The 13,536-nt window shown below is 52.2% G+C and overlaps 1 protein-coding gene across 1 annotated transcript in view; it reads right to left on the bottom strand.

Annotated features, from left to right (window-relative positions):
* The window catches only part of MTMR11 (myotubularin related protein 11), a 367,609-nt gene that overhangs the window by 140,283 nt on the left and 213,790 nt on the right, over positions 1-13,536 (bottom strand). The window lies entirely within an intron of this gene.

Genomic DNA, 13,536 nt, shown 5'->3' with positions numbered 1-13,536 from the left:
TTCATATGTGGGAGAAAGGGGTGAAGTGGGGTGTAGGCGAGTTGTTGGCTGTAACGGGTACGGATTTGGTGAGATGGCCGATGTGGATGATGGGGTCTCCAAAGGTGTGTTTAGAGTTGGCGAGTGTGGTGTCCAAGAAGTGGGGTTTGCGGGGTGAGATCAAGGCTTTGGGTCAGGCGTATGTGGCAGGGGAGGAAGGATGTAAGGTGTTCACGGATGGTTCGAAAGATCCTGTGTCTGGGAGAGTGGGTATGGCGTATTATTTGGAAAGCACTGGGGAGTATAAAGTGGGGCGTCTGACGAATGATGTGTCTATTTGTACGGCTGAGTTGGTGGCGATTGCATTGGCGATTGATAGGGTGTGCAAGTTGGGGTATGAAAAGGTGGTGGTGTTCTCGGATTCATTAAGTGGGTTGCAGGCGATTGTGGCAGGGGATGGTGATAGGAAGGATGTGATTTTGGACATCAGGAGGAAGATTGATCGGTGTGTGCCTGGGGGAATGGATTTGGAGTTGGCGTGGGTCCCCAGTCACAGTGGCATTTTGGGTAATGAGTTGGTAGATCTGGCGACGGGTGAAGGTATGAGGAGGGGAACGGTTGATGTGAGGTTGCCTTTAAGTGTGGATGAGGTGAAGGCTGTGGTGGTGAGACGGGTCAGGGATGAGTGGAAGGAGAGGTGGGTGAGTGGGATGAAGGGCAGGTGGATGTTTGGTGTCCGTGGGAAAGTGTCGGTGAAGGTGGACGCGGGAAGTCTGGAATGGAGGAGGAGGGAGGAGGTGATGCTGAATCGGTTGAGGATAGGGCATGTGGGGATGAATGACTGTCTGCATCGAGTGGGGAAGCGTGAGTCGAGGGACTGTGCAGTGTGTGGGGTGCCTGAGACTGTGGGACATTTTTTGCTTAGGTGTGAGAGACATGTTGTGGAGAGAGAATTGATGAGGGTTCGGTTGTCTGCGCTGGGTGTGGCTGAGATGAGTGGGAAGGCTTTGCTGTGAGGTGACGGTGTGAGAGGCAGGAGGAGGAGCAGTGTGTTGTTGGATTTTGTGAGACAGACAGGGCGGTGGGAGGAGTTGTGAGTTTATGTGGGCTATGTGTTGATTGGTGGGTTGGTGCACAACATCCTATTGGATGGGGAAGCGCCTGCGTGGGTCCACCCATACATTCAGTAATTAAGAAGAAGAAGAACCAATGAGGGCCAGTGTTTTGTCCGGTCCGGAAGACAACAAAGACTTTCCTAATGGAGGGCGGCCGATGCTGCTTGCGGGGCGCCCGCCATTAGGAAAGTCTTTGTTGATGGCGGGCTGGACAAAACGGCATGGCGGGCCACAACTGGCCCGCGGGCCGTATGTTGTGCACCCATGCCGTATTCTGTCACGAGCTGAAGCAGGTCCAAAGTGGTATTTGCTCTCCAGTCCTCGCCTATACCCTCCCTCATCTCATAACATTTTTGTTTTGCCGAGACCACGCTCGTGGAGGAAGAAGTCCCACCGACCACCCATGCCAGCAGCAGCCCAGAATGAGGGAAGAAGAAGGCCTGGAGGACTCAGAAGAGAGCAACCTCTTTTGGTAAGTACCACAGTAAGCATCAAGACATATTTTATTTTAACTCACCTCTCGACTTCTCATCTATAGTTCGTTGCTGCATTATGGGGTTTTCGGATTTGCAGGTTTCTTAAGATGTCTGATTCAAGATGAATCAGAAATCTTAGGAAACATGGGACCCTCACAATGCAGCAACAGGTTTTGATTGCTGAAAGACAATTCGTCCATGCATGCCTGCACCATTTTGTAGTGAACCTGGAACATTGGTTGACATGCCTGGGCAAATAGCACCATGTTTAGTTGTATAGTTTCAAACTTAAAATGCCCCTATTTTAGATACGGGTATTTGGATTTTGAATCTACAAAAAATTAAACATTGCTCTGCTGTTTGCTGTGGCAATCAGTGTCACAGTTTATCTTCACAATGGTGAAGTAGGTCGCATTTTATCAGAGGAATCATTGTTAAAGAGCCTGATCAATTCCCCTTGCAAACTGGGTGTGGTGTACAGGGGCACGCAGTCAGCTGGTCAGGAGTTCCCCCTGTGGGCCAGCAGCATCAAAGACCCCAGGGTTGAACTCGTGCTAGGATGCAGGGCTGCCCAGTGCCTCTGCATGTATTCCCAACCCCACCACCGCCAGCCCAAGGGCTACCACAACAACATGAGGGGGGTTGGGATCACATGTGGGTCCTCCTGCTACCCAACCACTCACACGTCATTTATTGACTTGTGGGACAGATAGCTCAGTTGTCTGGGCACTTGCTGCTGAGATCTGTGCTCACAGTGCATATAAATCCTGTAATGGTCAATACCGTTTTTTTTCTCGAGTTGATAAACCGTGTACCATTAAAATGACCAATAACACTACTTATGGGAATCACGGTAAGAAGCACTATATACAAAACACTAACAAAGAGGCTTATATTTACCATGGAGTGTGCACTCTGCCTTTGTACGCAACATATCTCTAAGATTCAGAGCAAAGTGTTTGTTGGGGGGTCAATAATCCATTCAATGGTGACAGATCAGTTTTAGCAATGGATGCAGAAGTATTTTTTGTGGCAGTGCTTGTGAGAGTTCAGGCATTTTACAGTGGTGTGTATGGAGGGGAATACATGAAAAGTTTTCAAACTGGGCTGGAATGCGATACTGCCCATGCTACTGGTGACCTCCCAAACTACCCACAGTTATGTGCTTAAATGCAAATCTGTTTGAGTCATAGCAGAGTGAACATGGTTATAAGAAGGAGCGGAAGGGGCAAAGAAAGGAGCTGGCCGACAGGAGGTGCCAGTACAAATGCTTTTGTTCAGAAATCAGACTTGCAGTCCAGTCATTGTACAACAAGGTGTGGCCTGTTTATATTGTGTGAAAGGGGAGCTAATGCGCCACGCATCATGGAGGAGCTGTCTATCAACTGAGCCAGCCAGTACACTGTGAAAAAAGCAGACTCGAGAGAACAACATAATCCAAACCAATGATTTGCAAGATTCAGAGAACAGCACATCATACCCAACAGTGAAAGCTTACACCAACTTCTGGGTTTCAGAGCTATCATGTAATCTGGGTGCCATTTCGCAAAAGGAAGTGCCATTCCAATATACAAGAAATACCCTCCACAGGCAACACTATCATGGATGCAACTACAGAGGACCTCCAACAATCGCTCAATGAAAACGCTCAATGAATGACTGATTCATGGCACAGCTAGAAGAGGAAAAATGCCCAATTAGGAAGATCATTCCAGCCAAGCACAGATCATAGGAACTCAACTGTGTCACTCATTGACAGGAAGGAGCTGATGTAGTATCCTTTACCGTCATGTCCCTCCCTGCAGCCTGTCCTCCTGTCTAGGCTCCCATATCCCTCCCAATCGCATGCACATCTTCTGGCTCCTCGCCACTGCCCATGCACAGAAGGCAAAAGGTATCAATGACATGAAGTGCAGGTTTGCCGCATGTGAGAGGTGAGCAGTTAACTCATGAGCTATCCACCCGAGCCCAGAAATGTACTATTGAAGTCCTTTCGTCAATTGCATGATGTGTGTTACATGGTGCCCTTGTCAACAGTTATTTTCCTGTCAATGCTTGAAGCTTCATTAACAGAAGAGTTCATAACAGCAATACATTCACTCTTAACACAACTAAAGATCACTCCTGAAGAAAGTCCCATTACCACCTAGAGGACTGAAACATGTCGAGTTTACAGTCTAGAATAAATAATTGATTGTTTTTTAGAAATAAGAGATCATAAATGATTTAAATCAAGACCTAATAGGATTCTTTCTATAGGCCGATTTATGTATTGATGTGAGAAATCCATTTGCCGTTTTTCTACTTTTTATATAATTATGTATAAGTGTTTTGTCTTTATATGTAACGAGTATATATATTTTTAGAGTGTTGTGATGTTGATAAAGAACATGAATTTTTTCTCTATTTCGTAGAGACTTTTTATGCTGAATGTATTAAAATAAAAAGATATTTTTGTGTAAAACACATGTAGTGGACAGTCACTGTTGACCAAACCATTTCCCTACCTTCTTTTATAATAAAACATGGTGCTCTTCACCTGTTCCAGCAACTACCGGACTGTATGCCATCTGACTTCACCCAAAGACCCATGTGACTTCTACTCCCAGCCACACCTGCACTGCAGGAACATCCAGCCCGAGAACTGCTCTGCGCATAACCGCCCAGTGCCATCCTGAATCCTGCTGGACTTCCAGCACCTACCCACTTAAATGGGTTTGCTGGCTCAACCCATTGGGATACCTCATTTCGAATCGTTTCAATGCGGACACACCCAAGGGCAGCCCGACCTGACCCGTCTCCATACCGTTTTCAACTGTAGAAAAGCACCTGGAAGCCTGTCTTGACTGTATTGAGCCCCAAAGGCAAGTGTTAAAAGGTATTTGAAGTGGTCCTTCCCCCTGATTTGCCGGAACGGGCCCTAGTGACTTGTACGATCCCATGCTCTACGTTTTCACTGACCTCGTCAATATCCTTGACATTTTCTGTTGAACTGTTTGCCTGTGCTCCCCTGTATTCAAGCCAAGGGGGCCCCCTTTATTCCAAAGTCTGCATTCTCTGTGTTTTAATTCACTTGGGTGGGCTACACTGTTTTTGACCAGTTTGTTTTTATTTGCTAGTTTAATTAAAGCACATTCTTTGTATAGAACCTTGATTGGACATTCTGTTATTTTTATACCCTACTACTGTTTGGTTTGCTTCTGTACCAGCTCACACCCCTCCTAAAAGGTATAACCTGCCCTTGGCATGCTCAGGCTGTGCCCGCTATACCTTTATGATTAGGATCGCTGCTTGTCTAGTACCAGTGTGGGCTGAGTACGTGTTTTATTCACTACTCATCCCCGTACCCCTGCAGTGCAGCAGTCACTTACTCAGAGTACGTAATTACTCTATGCAAATAAAATTGGCTGAAGTTGAAGGACCATCAACAGGGTTTAGATTGGACTAAAGCCACAGTAAAGGTGATATTGTATTGGACAATTCAGCCCTACCCAACCATCTCATGCCAACAATCATGACCGAAGACATGGTCAGTTCCCTTTAACAATGAATCTGTTCTTCCAGTGTCTTAAGGACAGAGTGAGAGAACCCATCAGATAAGTAGCACATGTGTTCCTTGTCTCTGTATTCGCAACCGGGGAAGAGAGTTTATCCAATGAGAAACTGTCTTTCCTGCGCATGAATCAATATTCACCGCCGCTCCCTTTTTTTTCCCCTCGGGAAATTGGCAGCTCAAGCGATGCCAATCTCCGGAGGAAAATAAAAACCATTCACACGCTGGATAAACCCCGGGGAGCGAATGGCTTTCACCTCCGGCTGTTAAACGTCATGTCCGCCCGCCGCAGCAGGGGTGAAAGCCATAATAAATAGTTTGAGAGGCACGTGATATGATAGCTTATTTATAACGTGCTTAATACCCAGAGGTTTCTAAGTGCGGACCCGGGGATCGAACCTGTATTGCTCCATGTCGTCTTGCTTCTAAGGCGGGCACGTTGCCGTTGAGCTATCCTGCAGAGAAGAGCTACAGTAGCTTGCTATAATAGGTTATCCCACTCCATTGAAACATTTCTGCCTACAAACCACATTGACCCTTTCATTACCATTCTCACAGTATTGATGATTCTTTCTACCTTTATAAACCGTACCGTCAGCTTTGTAGACATTCAACTTCTCAGGCAGACTGATCTAAGCGGAAGCTAATAATAACATTAAAATGATATTTTAAACTTTGTCCAGAATGACTTATTAATTCACCAGAGCATTTTCAATTCCCAAAGGTCTGCCAGCTATACCTTATAAGGGGCAACATGGTCAAAGTAATCATTAACTAGTAATGCCGAGTTTTCATTAATGCAGTCATTGGGGACAAGAGCTTGTCCTTTTGGTCCAGGAATAACTTGTCGTGTTTTTCTTGATATTGGCAAGCCTGGGTGCAGTGGTGGACACCACCTTATGCACCGTGGCACGGGACGATAAGCGTACTGGTGTTATAGGCATCCGCCGTGCACTGGACTCCTGTACCTTCTTGGAATACGGAACATAACTGGATCTCACCAAACCGGGAAGGACAGCTATTCAGACCATTCCAGCCTGGCAGAAAGGGCACTGAACCCTACCCAAACCCCACCCCACACCTCAGCGTGTGGTGCTCCTTCCTGCTGTGAAATAGGTGCACTCATAGGCAAAGCCTGTGAGTCTTCCATGAGCATGGAAAGAAATAGCTATCACTCGCCATAGGGTATGGCTCCACGTACCAAGAAAGAGACATATTAACATGTAAAAGGATATGCAGAGCACATATCAGCATCTGTAGATTCACACAAGCCACTGCATATCATGGAGAAATATCCGCTCAGGAAAAATGGTGCTCATTAGCCAGTAAGATTTGAGAATAAAGACACAAAGAATCGATGACAGCAAATCAATGCCAGCAGAACATCCTTACAGGCTGGAACATAGGCAGGTGCATACACTGACTCTGTCAGATGTGTTTGGCTAATAATACAGTTGTGTGTTCCATTATTTGCATTCTGCAACTCACCCATTGAGTGGCAGATATTTTTCAATCAGAAAGATCCACCTGGTGGTCAATATATCTTTGCTCAAAGGGGTATGCTAGGAGAATCTGAGGAGAACACGCCAAGTGCTGTACTGTTGCACCCATGCATCCTTGATGCTACTGAATTGTGGCTCATTTTCAATTTGGAGTGAGGGTACACGGGGCCGGACTGTTGGAATTCATCCCCATGGGTGTCCAGGCCTGCCTCCATGCTGTGACTGGCCTGGGTTCTCCAGATCTTAACACTCTTCTCCGGGGAAGAGCGTGAAACCTCTGGGGTTCCGGCATAGTGAGAGCCAGAGATGCATAGCTCGCAAGTGGCCCATGACTCGCATGCGTGAAGGGCAGTTCAATGATGGTTTACGCGAGTGAGCTGCAAAGGCTGACTTCGGGCCACTTCTTGATTGATGGCTTCCTCTGGTGTTGGTCTGGTGGAAGATCTCAGTTTGAATAATTGATTTTGAAGGAACAAGTTACTTACCTGTAACTGTTGTTCTCCAGCATGGGTCTGGCATGGATTCACATGCTCATGAATATTCCCCGTCGTCAGGCTGGGAATCCTCGGTAAAGAAAAAACCAGTATCAGTTTCATTTCTGATCTGTCTTTCGTAGTAATAACCAATCACTGGTCTCTGCGTCATACTGACCACAGCCAATGACTGCCCTCTACCTAAGCACCGCCTCTGGCAGCCATCTTCAGATTTGGAAGCACGTGAAGTGGCAGTATGACCAAGTGAAGAGCCGCAGAGGGGTAGGCGGGAGGGTTCGCATGTGAATCCATGCCAGACCCATGCTGGAGAACAACAGTTACAGGTAAGTAACTTGTTCCTTCTCCAGCATGGGGTCTGGCATGGATTCACATGCTCATGAATAAAGAATACATAGCAGTACACACATGCACAACCACGGGAGGTGGCAAAGGCTCAACATTAAGCATTACATCAAACTCAACATTAAGCACCTTACCTCCTCACCAGGCTCACCTCAGGCGAACAGGTTGCGCAGCACTGCTTGGCCGACCCTGGACTCCTCCCTGGAATCCCGATCGACGCAGTAGAATTTTGTGAAGGTGTGCGTCGACCTCCACGTAGCAGCCCTGCATATGTCCAGCAGGGGCACACCAGAAAGGAACGCCGTGGTAGCTGCGATCGCTCTGGTGGAATGGGCTCTCGGACGGCCAGGCAGCGGTCGGTTTGCCAACCGATGACAGTACATGATACAGCCGGAGAGCCATCTGGAAATGGAAGCCTTCGAGAGAGCCTTCCCCTGATTGACAGGTCCAAAGTTCACAAAGAGTTGTGACGTCTTCCGAAAACACTTCGTGCGGTCCACGTAGAACTTCAGCGCTCTAGCCACATCCAGCGAGTGCAAAGTCCTCTCAGCCGGCGACGAAGGCGACGGGAAGAACACAGGCAACACCAAGGGTTCGTTGAGATGGAAGTCCGACGGTACCTTGGGCAAGAAGGAGGGGTGCGTCCTGAGCACTACCCTCGTGTCGTGAAAAGTCAAGTACGGGGCCTTGCAGGAAAGGGCCTGGATCTCTCCCACCCGTCGTGCGGAGGTGATGGCCACAAGAAACGCTGTTTTCCACGACAGAAACTTCAACGGGGCCGAGTGCAGAGGCTCGAACGGAGGTCCCATGAGCTTGGTCAGCACCACGTTGAGCTCCCACGCCGGGGCCGGAGCCTTCACCGGCGGGAACGATCTGAACAGCCCCTTCATGAACTCTTTCACCAGACGATGAGACCACAAGGACGTCCGGCCCGTGGTTCTGGTGTATCGGGAGATAGCAGCAAGATGAATCTTGATGGACGCGTGTGCCAGTCCAGCTTTGGCCAGCGTCAGCAGGTACGGCAGTACCTGGGGAGCCGTAATCCGTAGAGGGTTAATCTTCTGTGCGTGGCACCAGACAGAGAACCTCTCCCATTTGTGTCCGTAGCATTTAAGAGTCGAGGACGCCCTGGCCTTTGCAAGAACCTCTCTGCAGTCGGCCGGTATGTCGTATCCTCCAAACTCTAGTGCTGCAGGAGCCAGGCCTGCAAGTTCAGCGATTTCGGGTTGTGGTGGAGGATGGCGCCTCCTTCCCTGGAGAGTAGATCCGCGTCCACCGGCAGCTTGATTGGCGGGGACGCTGACAAGTCCAGAAGGTCCGGGAACCATATTTGCCTCGGCCACGCAGGTGCGACGAGGATCATCCTGCACCGTGACCTCTTGAGCTGGTTGACGAGCCGGATTAGCAGTGGCAAAGGAGGGAACGCGTAGAGGAACAGGCCCTCCCAGGGGAACGAGAAAGCATCGCCCATGCTCCTCGCCTGGGGAAACCTGCTGGCGAACCTCCGGCACTTGGAGTTCGTCGCCGTCGCGAACAGGTCGATCTGGGGTGTGCCCCACCGTCGGAAGAGGCGATCCACTAGATCCTGCCGTAGTTCCCACTCGTGGCACGAGCGCAGCTCCCTGCTGAGTGAGTCGGCGATGGTGTTTTTTATCCCTGCCAGATGAAACGGCACCAGAAACATCCTTTGGGCGACGGCCCAATGCCACAGGTTCTGCGCCTCCTTGGACAGTGCTGGGGACCTGGTTCCGCCCTGTTTCCTGATGTAAAACATGGTGGTGGTGTTGTCGGTGAAGATCCTCACCACCTTGCCCTTGAGGGACGGAAGGAAGGACCTGAGGGCCCAGAACACTGCACGGAGCTCCAGGACGTTGATATGGAGGGACTTCTCCGTCGGGAGCCAAAGGCCTCTCGCGTGCAGATTTTCGGTGTGCGCTCCCCACCCTTCCAGGGAGGCATCCGTGGTCACTGTCTCCTGGTGGTCTGGGGTCTGGAAGTCCATGCCCGCCGTCAGATGCGCGCGGATGCCCCACCACTGGACCGCTCAGCGGAAACTCTCGTCGAGTGTGATCCTCTCCTCGAAGCCGCCCGTCGTTTGGATCCAGCGCGCATCCAGGAACTCCTGCAACGGGCGCATCCGGAGCCTGCACATGGGAATGAGGTAGATGCAAGAAGACATCATTCCGAGGAGGGACTTGATGGACCTCACCTTGGCCGCGTCGGAAACCAACATCCGCTGTACCTTGCCCAGGATGGACCTGGTCCTTTCCTCCGACGGGGAGGCCAGAAGGGACACTGTGTCGAGCTTCGCTCCCAGAAACAGTGCGTTTTGCGCGGGTACCAGGTGGGACTTGGCGTAGTTCACGGAGAATCCCAGGTCCGTGAGAAGTTGGACGGTCCTTGCCGTGTGATCCACGGCGAGCTCCCTCGTCTTGGCTCGGATGAGCCAGTCGTCCAGGTAGGGGTAGACGTGGATCCCCTCGCGGCGCAGCTGCGCCGCCACCGGTGCAAGGCACTTGGTGAATACCCTGGGTGCCGACCGTAGTCCGAAGGGGAGGGCTTTGAACTGGTAGTGACGCCCTTGGACCACAAACCTGAGGAATTTTCGGTGCCCCTTTAGGATGGGAATATGGAAGTAGGCATCCTCCAAATCCAACGACGACAGGAAGACTCCTTCCTCCAGCTGACCCAGGACGTGCTGGAGGGTGACCATCCGGAACTTTTGCGCCTTGATGAACTTGTTCAGACGTCGCAGGTCCAGGATGGGGCGCCATCCCCCCGTCTTCTTCTTCACGAGGAAGTATCTCGAGTAAACTCCGGAGCCCCGAAGCCTCTTTGGGGCGAGTTTGATGGCGCCCTTCCTGAGCATAGCCTTTACCTCCAGGAGAAGTTGAGGGACGTGAAGTTCTTTCCTGGCCACGGGGGGGACGCGCGGACACCTTCTTTGAAACTCGAGCGCGTGGCCCCGGGCCAAGGCGTCCAGCACCCAACGGTCCGTGGAGATGGACTCCCACACGCTGACGAAGCTCGCCAGCCGGCCTCCCACCGGGGTGCTTCGGTGGGGGCCCGACCCCACGGCCGGTTCAATCCTGCTTCGACGAGGCTTTGCCGCCTTGACCTCCTTGGCGACGACGGCGGGGTCCGCCAGACTTGCCTCGTCCTCTGTAGGCCTCCTGAGCCGACGAGCGGGCCGCTTGACGGTAGGTGGAGAAACCGCCGCCGGAACTTTTGGAGGCGCCCTTGCCTCCGCTGCTCCGAAAGGGCGTCCGTCGTTGTTGCAGAACTCCAAGGGCCCGGGCCGTCTCGGTGTCCGCTTTAATGGCCTGAAGGGAATCGTCCACTGTTTTCCCAAACAGGTTGTTCCCATCGAAGGGCATGTCCAGGACTCTGGTCTGAACGTCTTGACGGAAGTCCGTAGCCTTGAGCCATCCACGCCGCCTAAGGCAAACGCCGTTGCCCAACTGGCGGAACCCAGTGTCGGCGATGTCCGTCGCCACGGTAATGGCGTGGTCCGAAGCCACCTCACCTTCCTGCAGGATCTCCAGGGCCTCTGCCCTCTTGTCATCTGGCAAGAAGTCCAGCAAGGGAGCCAGTTTGTACCAGAGCTCCCTGTCGTAGCGGGCCACGATAGCCAAGGCGTTGGCCGCTTTAATCGTCGTCGCCGCAGACGAGATGACTCTGCGTCCCATAGCGTCCAATTTCTTTCCCTCGCCGTCCGGTGGGGAAGTCGATGTGGAGGCCGCACCCCCCCCCCGCTTTTTTCCTGGCCGCCGCGGAGACGACGGAGTCCGGGGTAGGCTGCGCCCGGAGGCACAGGGGGGCCGTGTCCGGGACCCGGTACTTCTTCTCGTACCGGTCTCTTCTAGCTGGCGTCATGGAAGGGTTCTTGAGGAGGGTGAGGCCCTCATCCCAAATGTCGTCCAATAGAGGCACTGAGAGGACAGTCTTCCTCTTGGCCTCGCGCCGCTGATAAAGGAAACCTTCCTTCTTCTTCTCCTCAGGGCAGAGTTGGAAAAGCTCGGATGCCCTGGTGATCATGGAGTGGAACGATCCAATCTCGTCGGGCGGAGAAGCCCTGGTGGGAGGCGACGACGGTACATCCTCGTCGTATGCCTCGTCGTCCGTACCCGTCGCTGCCGTGTCAGTCCCCGTATCATCCCCTCGGGTGGACGGGGAGGAGGGCTGGAAGGGGCGCGACGGCTGAAAAGGAGGCGGAGGGTGGATCCTTCTTTTCTTGGTAGGGGGAACACCAGAAGGTCCCGGTTCTGGGTCCCCCGACGGGAGAGGTTCCGTCGGCAACGGTAGTCTCGTCCTTATCTCTGAGCATAAGGACTGTATAGCCAACAAAATGGCCGCCGAGTTGTCTTGTGGCGCCGGCAGAGGGGAATCCGACGGGCGATCAGGGGCCCCGTCGGTACCCTCGACGATGTCGTCGTCGTCACCTGCGTCGGGATCCATCCCGACGGGCCGGTCTTCTTCCACGCCGAGGCCGTGGCTTAAGACTTCGACCAGCTCCTCCTCCGAGGTTGAGGCCGAATCTACGACGACGCCCTGCCCCCCCTTTTTCTTCCCCACGGGGGATTTCACGGGGGTCCTATCGATGGGCACAAAAGAGGACTCCCTCCGAGGTGGCAGGGAGACTCTGAGCCCCGAGGTCGCCACCACTGGTGTAGCCTCCACAGGCTGAGCCAGGGCCGCCGCGACAGTTTCGATAGAGGGCTTGGCCGGATGGATTAAGGCCTTCACCACCTTAGGTGCGCTCAGCGCCTTATCCTTGAGGGGGGGGACACTGCCTCGCTCCCCCTCCGCCTTCGAGCTCGACCGGGGCCTCTCCAAGAGCTTCGCCGGGTGCTCGGCCTTCCTCTTACCCGACCCAGAGCGTTGGCTCGTGGTTGATGGTGCCGGGGAGGGTGCGCCCTGCCTGGCGCCCGTAGAGCCCGACCGTTCGGCGCTCCCGGTGCCAGCGGACTTGCGGTGCTTGGCCTTATGTTGGACCCCCGTCGCCGGGGCGTCCTCAAAGGTCTTAGAAGACCGCTCGGCTTTCTTCCTCTTCTTCTCGCCGGACGGGCTCTTCCCTTCCAGCCAGTTGGCGAGACGTTGATGGCGGTCCTTCATGGTCCGCTCCGACATGTTGCCGCAAAACGCACAGTCCTTCTCCACGTGCGTCTTGTCCTCATGTAGGCAGTAAAGACAAAAAGAGTGTTCGTCCTCCTTGAAGACGTTCTGCAGCTGGCATCCAGGGCAGACCCTGAACAGCTTTCCGGGCGTCGAGCTCCCCTTCTCCTGGGCCATGGCCGGGCCTGAGAAACTTCTGGAGTCCTCCAAAAGCGTAGCTCGACGAAATCTTCACCCTTGAGGGGCGCAGACGAATCCGACACGGGTCCCCGTTGATCGGATGGAGAATCGGTGGAGCTTGAGGCTCTTTTGACCGAAAAAACGAAGTTTTTGAGAAAAAACATGAAAAAATAGCACTAACGCTCGAGAGCAATAGCACGAGGATCCCAACACATGAACGTGCGGTAAAAATCTGAAGATGGCTGCCAGAGGCGGTGCTTAGGTAGAGGGCAGTCATTGGCTGTGGTCAGTATGACGCAGAGACCAGTGATTGGTTATTACTACGAAAGACAGATCAGAAACGAAACTGATACTGGTTTTTTCTTTACCGAGGATTCCCAGCCTGACGACGGGGAATATTCATGAGCATGTGAATCCATGCCAGACCCCATGCTGGAGAAATTAACATTGCAAGAGCTGACAGCGGCACTGTATGGCAGAGCAAGCAGGGCAAAAGATAAGACAATATAAGCGATGGGTGGAAGCCTGTAGATTGACAAGGAAAGTGTTGTAGGCAAGAAGCATTTGTCACTGCTCAATATTTGGGAGAATTTTCTCCTTGGCCAAGCACCAGGTTTAGGTCTAGAATTTTAGCGGCCTTAAAAGACAGCAATCCTGCTTTGCCCTCTGAGATGAAAAACACAATTTGGATAGAATGGAAAATCTGCCATAGTTGACTTTCAAAGGAAACTTGTAATTTGCAGGTCTCTCAATCCGCCCGTGTCTCATTTCAGACAGAGG

This window comes from Ambystoma mexicanum, chromosome 1p, assembly GCF_040938575.1.
Source record: "Ambystoma mexicanum isolate Mex_15411 chromosome 1p, UKY_AmexF1_1, whole genome shotgun sequence".
NCBI lineage: Eukaryota > Metazoa > Chordata > Amphibia > Caudata > Ambystomatidae > Ambystoma > Ambystoma mexicanum.
Note: the sequence above shows the minus strand (reverse complement) of the source record. Positions and strands in the feature narration are given on the sequence as shown.